Source organism: Bison bison, unplaced genomic scaffold (genome assembly GCF_000754665.1).
Source record: "Bison bison bison isolate TAMUID 2011002044 unplaced genomic scaffold, Bison_UMD1.0 scf7180017864304, whole genome shotgun sequence".
Lineage (NCBI taxonomy): Eukaryota > Metazoa > Chordata > Mammalia > Artiodactyla > Bovidae > Bison > Bison bison.
The window spans coordinates 8027407-8033770 of NW_011494876.1; the positions used below are offsets into that span (position 1 = coordinate 8027407).

General features: G+C 47.4%; 1 protein-coding gene across 1 annotated transcript in view; it reads left to right on the forward strand.

The window, feature by feature from the left end:
* Positions 1-4607: 4607 nt before the first annotated feature.
* The window catches only part of FAM3D (family with sequence similarity 3, member D), a 38262-nt gene continuing 36505 nt past the window's right edge, over positions 4608-6364 (forward strand). Inside the window, exon 1 of the mRNA XM_010851547.1 lies at positions 4608-4755. The gene's annotated coding sequence lies outside the window, so the exon portion shown is untranslated. The remainder of the gene's footprint in view (positions 4756-6364) is intronic.

The following is a 6364-nucleotide window of genomic DNA, read 5'->3' on the forward strand; positions in this document are numbered from 1 at the left end:
ACACGCTCTCTTCTGACTTTATTCTCATAACTGACCCACGACACAGGGATTATCCCACTTCACAGAAGGGGAAACCAAGGCTTAGGAGGGGGAGGACACTCACCCAGGGGTCCAGAGGGTCCAGAGTGGAGTGGGGAACACTCAGGGCTGTTGGTCTCACGTTCTCCGCCCGTGTGACAGGCTGGGCAGTGGAGGAGCCCCCGGCACGTGCAGGGAGCACCACCAGTGCCGAGCCCCAGCTGGTTCCTCTCTGAGCAATGGGGAGAACGTCCCCTTGGAGGGTGACTTTGCGATGGTTGTTAACTTCTCCAAGACATGAAGCCCGCAGGGCAGCTGCGCAGAGCCTTCCCTTCCTCCCAGAGCTCTTGTGAGGCTGCTGGGCTCAGGTTAGAGTCGGGGGTCGCAGCTCCTGGCTCTCGGGCCAGTGCTGTCTGTATTGACACCATTGCAGAGATGATCATGCACTTGCTCATTCATGAATTTCCCCATTCACTGAGAAAACCTGAACCGAGCACCTGCTGAGCACCAGGCCGTGTTCTAGCAGCAGCCCAAGGCCCCTGCCCTCGTGGGGTTCACTTTCCAGGAGAGTGAGACGAGTGAGAAGTAAACACCTATTCAGAAAATATCTTTTCAGGCTGTTTTAAATACCATAAATAAGTTTTGGACCCATGATTAATAGAATAATGACCCTGATGTCTTAAAACCTGAAGCCTGTGGGTATGACATTTCTTACATGGCGAAAGGAAATTAAAGTTGCATATGGAATGAATGTTGCTAATCAGCTGGTCATAACAGGAGGAAATGAACCCAGAGCATCAGGTGGGCTCAGTGTATGCAAGAGGGAATTAGAAAATTACAAGATGTATCACAAGAGAACACAGTCCTGCCAATGCTTGGATTTTAGCCCAGTGAGGCCTGTGTCAGACTTCTGACCTACTTCGGAATCTGTAAGATAATAAATGTGTGTTATTTAAGGCCGCTAAGTTCATACAGTCTAATTCTGCACAAATGGGATCCGAGTGCTGGTGCAGATAGTCAGTGTTCCCTCATCCTGGAGGCCTTCCCTGCCTCCCTTCAGAAGAAAGTTTTCCTGCTTTTGCTCTCTTGGGTTATTCAATGACCTGCTTTTTCACTTTGTGAAGCAGGGACAGAGGGCTTCCCTGAGGAGGTGACATTGGAGGTCAGGTCTAAACGAGAAGGCACTCGTTGTCCGCAAAACTGACCAGGCAGTGGGGAGGAGAGGAGAGAAGGGAGGAGCAGGCCCACGGCCAGACAGCAAATCAGTTAGAACTCAGGAAAGCACGGCCTGCCCCACGGATGTGCCGCAGGGGCCCCACTTCACCTCCTGCCTCCTCGGGACCAGCTGGGCAGCCAGAACCCTGGCCGGGTGGGGCAGCAGAGGGAGAGTCCCGCCACCCGGAGGGACTGGCCCTGCTCTCCCCTCACACCACCTCCTGGGCACTCACTCGCCTTTTCCTTTGGAGCAGCTATTTGACCTTATGTCCCCAGATATTCCTGTCAAGGAGGCTGTACGTCATTTTTGGAGCAGTCAGGGTAGACGGGCATGGCAACCCACTCCAGTACTCCTGCCTGGAGAATCCCATGGACACAGGAGCCTGGTGGGCTACATCCGTGGGGTCGCAAAGAGTCAGACGCGACAGAGCGACAGCAGAGTAACAGGATCCCCTGGCAGCAAACAAGTGAGGAGGCCCCCAGGGACGCCTCCTAGGGAAGAACTCAGCCTAGGGGAAGCCTGGGGTGCAGGAGTGGGAGGGGGGACACTGAGTCCCTCTCAGTGCACCTTGAGTCAGAAGTGGGGGAGAGGCAACACACCCTGCAGTGCTGGCATCCGGCCATGGGCTGCTCCTCTGCCTCCTCCCTCCTCCTTTCACAAGCTTTATTTTTTTTTTTAATGGAGCTTAATTACTTTACAATATTGTGGTGGTTTTTGCCATACATTCACATGAATCAGCCATGGGTGTATATGTGTTCCCCATCCTGACCCTCCCTCCCACTTCCCTCCACATCCCATCCCTCAGGGTCATCCCAGTGCACCAGCCCTGAGCACCCTGTCTCATGCATTGAACCTGGACTGGCAATCTGTTTCACACATGATAATATACATGTTTCAGTGCTATTTTCTCAAATCATCCCACCCTTGCCCTCTCTCACAGAGTCCAACAGACTGTTCTTTACCTCTGTGACTCTTTTGCTGTCTCGCATATAAGGTCATCGTTACCATCTTTCTAAATTCCATATATATGCATTAATATACTGTATTGGTGTTTTTCTTTCTGACTTACTTTGCTCTGCATAATAGGCTCCAGTTTCATCCACCTCATTAGAACTGATCCAAATGCATTCTTTTCAATGGCTGAGTAATATTCCATTGTGTATATGTACCACAGCTTTCTTATCCATTTGTCTGCTGAGGGACATCTAGGTTACTTCCATGTCCTGGCTATTGTAAACAGTGCTGCAATGAACGCTGGGGTACACATGTCTCTTTCAATACTGGTTTCCTCGTTTCACCAGCTTTAACTTCTAACTTGATATGCCCTGAACCAAATCCAGAATCTTTTCCCCAGACTGCTTCCTCTCCCCGTTTTCCTCATTTGTGATCGAGGGGATCCCTCTTCCATCATCTGCGCTTACTGTCTTAAGGTTGCCTTTGACCCCTTCTTCTTTGCCCCCTTGCCCCGCCCACTGTCTGGCTGTGTCCCCTCCCCCAGGTTCACCTTCTCTCAGGTTGCTCTTCAGCCCCCATCCTCAGCTGGTGCAAGCATCCCCGCTGAGGACATCGTCAGCATGATTGTTAGCATGCGGTGGTTTGTTTGGAAGAATGTTGTCCTCTTGTGGGTTTGTTTGTTTTTTTATTTTAATTTTATTGGAGAATAGTTGATTTACAGTGTTGTCTTAGGTTCAGACGTACAGTAAAGTGACTCAGTTATACATACATTCATTCTTTTTCAGGTTCTTTTCTGTATAGGTTATCACAGAATATTCAGTAGAATTCCCTGTGCTATACAGTAGGCCTTGTGGGTTATCTATCTTGTATATAGTGTGTGTGTGTGTGTGTGTGTGTGTATGTGTCTGTGTACATTCTAAGCCCCCACCACCGCACATTTCCCCTCTGGTAATCATAAGTTTACTCTCAATATCTGTAAATCTACGTCTGTTTTATAAATATGTTCATTTGTATAATTTTTAAATTAGATTCCACATGTGAGTAATATGATATTTCTCCTTGTCTGACTGACTTCACTCAGGATGACAATCTCTGGATCCATCCATGTTGCTGCAGAATTTTTTACGGCTGAGTGATATTCCATTGTACATATGTACCACATCTTTTTTATCCATTTCTCTGTCAATGGACCTTTATTTTCTTTTTGTTGCAATGGTAAATTAGATTGTTTCCACTATTTCTCTTTCTGATCTTTCATTATTAGTGTATAGGAATGCGAGAGATTTCTGTGTGACTTTACTAAATTCATTGATGAGCTCTAGTAGCTTTCTGGTGGCATCTTTAGGATTTTCTATGTATAGTATTACGTCATCTGCAATCCTTGACAGCTTTACTTCTTTTCCTATTTGGATTCTTTTATTTTTCCCCCCCATCTCTTTGCCATGGCTAAGACTTCCCAAACTGTGTTGAATAATAGTGTCAAGAGTAGACACTCTTATCTTATTCCTGATCTTAGAGGAAATGCCTTCAGGTTTTCACTATTGAGGATACTGTCTGCTACGGGTTTCTCATATGTGGCCTTTATTATGTTGAGATAGGCTCCCTGTATGCTCACCTCCTGGGGAGTTTTTTATCATAAATTGATGTTGAACTTTGTCAAAAACTTTTCCTGCATCTATTGAGATGATCATATGTTTTTTATTCTTCAGTTTGTTAATATGGCGTATCACATTGATTGGTTTGTGTATATTGAAGAATCCTTGCATGCCTGGGATAAATCCCAGTTGATTATGGTGTATGATTCATGTATTGCTGGATTCAATTTGCTAGTATTTTGTTGACGATTTTTTGCATCTATGTGCATCAGTGATATTGGCCTGTAATTTTCTTTTTTTGTGATATCTTTGTCTGGTTTTGGCATCAGGGTGATGGTGGCCTCATGGAATGAGTTTGGGAGTTTTCCTTCCTTCCTTCTGCAATTTTTTGAAAGAGTTTGAGAAGGATGGGTGTTACCTCATCTCTAAATGTTTAATAGAATTCTCCTGTGAAGCCATCTGGTCCTGAACTTTTGTTTGTTAGAAATTGTCTTTTTGTGTTTTCTCTCACTTTTTCAGGCCACGATTGCAGTATTTCATTCCTGATTAAATTGCCAAAATCACCACCCAAATCTCCGTGGAATAGATACTCACAGCGACAACCCAGCCAAGCCAGTACTCTAGGTGGCTCCTCAACCAGACAAGACTTTAGACTCTTTTCTTCCTATTGAGCCCTGAGATTAACTTCCTCTTTCCTGGTGAGATTGTTTAACAGGGCAGGGAACATTTATGGCAAGCCTCTTCAAAAGAGGGCAGAGCCTGGGCAGGGCCAGGAGGAGCTGGCCACCCAAGTTGCCTCTGAGTCACTCTGCCCTCCCTCTGGACCGGCCGCATCTAGAGGACCCCCCACAGAGACCCCAACTCCTTCAGGCTGATCCAAGGCGGTGGTTGGCAGAGTCAGGGACCCAAGGCTCCAGCCAGGCATCTCACCTTCTGCACTGAAGCAGGGAAGAGGGAGCCGCGAGCCCTCAGGTATGTTTCCACCAAAATGGAAAGAGCTGTACTTCTGGGTCCGCATTACTGAGAGAAAGAAGCATGGAAGCAGGGTAGGTAGAAAATGAGGAGTAAAAGAGCCTGAGTGAGAGGCCTGAAAGGGGAGGAAGAAGGAAACTGCACAAGCAGAGACTTGTGAGATCAGACTCAGGAAGGTAGCAGATTTCATCTGAGGGACCACGTCTGAGGCATGGATAGTGGACTGTGATGAGGATTCTGAAGTTAGACTCAGGCGCAGTGCAAAGGCATGCCATGATTGGTTAGTTACATCTGGGCACAAGGAGGTAGGGGACATGCAAGCCAGGGCTCTTGTTCCTTAACCACAGGGACCCCTTGATGTTTATTCATGCATGCACTCATCTGTTCCTTCAGAAGATATGTCTGACCATCAACTCTGAGCCACACAGATACTTTAAGAATGAGTGAAGAAGGAAAGAGTGTTGTTCTTTGCCCCACCTTTCATTTTTCTCTGAAGATAATTACTTGAAAAGGTGCAACAAAGTATATGGTCTTGAGAGATTTTCTAGCTGTGTAATGTCAACCTAGTCCCTTCCTTTCACTAAGCCTCAATTTTCTCATCTGTTAAATGGGAGTGATCGTTTCTGGATCTCCCCTGTTTTTCCCTGTAGTTCTCATTGTCTAGAGATAATAATGATAATCACTAAAGCAGGCTCTGTGCTAAGTACTGTCTAGGTAACAACACTTCTACTCTTCATATCACCTCTCTGAGGAAGGCATCAGTACTACTCCCACTTTTCAGATGAGGAACCAAGGCACTGAGAGATTAAACTGCTCTCTAGGGCATTGCGGCTACAAAATTTGTGCTCCACGCCCCCACTCTGCAGCCTCAATGGTGCATCCTGAGTCCATGGCTGGAAGAGAGATGGTGCAGGAGTATCCATCCAGATGCGTCCCTCAACAGGCATTAATTGAGCACCTTCTGCATGTCAGGTACAAGGATGTAATGACTAACCAGACATGACAGCAAAAGGCATATGGTTCTAGCCAGAAAGTCAGACAGAACTTGCATGGATAATCATTGTAACACAGGTTTGACATATGCCATGCAGGAGATAGCTCAGAAGTCAGAGCAGACTTCTCTGAGATGAAATGTGCAAACCAGTGCTTTCAGGGTAGGAGTGGAGGGGAGGGGAGTGTTTGGCACCCTGTGGGATCTAAGAGAAGGAGGGTGGAGTGGGTAAAGGAGAGGGCAGGAGCTGGTGGTGAGGGGTGAGGTCAGTGAGGTGCTCATACCCAGGCTGAGCACAGCTGTGAGGAGTGTTTTCCCAGTGTTTGCTCCAGTCTGTCCATCTGTCTGCTTCAGTGCATCTGCCAACCCCCATACAGGCTGGCCCCTGCCTGCCTGAAGTCATGCCAGGCCAGCCGATATCAGACGTGCCAGTCTCACCCAGGATAAGCAGCTGCCACTGGGTTTGCTGTCTTTGTTTGCATATCTTTTCCTGAGCTCCACTCCGTGTGTACACACAGGCACAGCTCCTCCATTCCAGTAGGAACTGGAAAGTCTGCAGAGCCAACGGGCCTTTCCCAGGGTGGGGGGCACTTGAAGCCGTGAATTGCCAGCACGTCC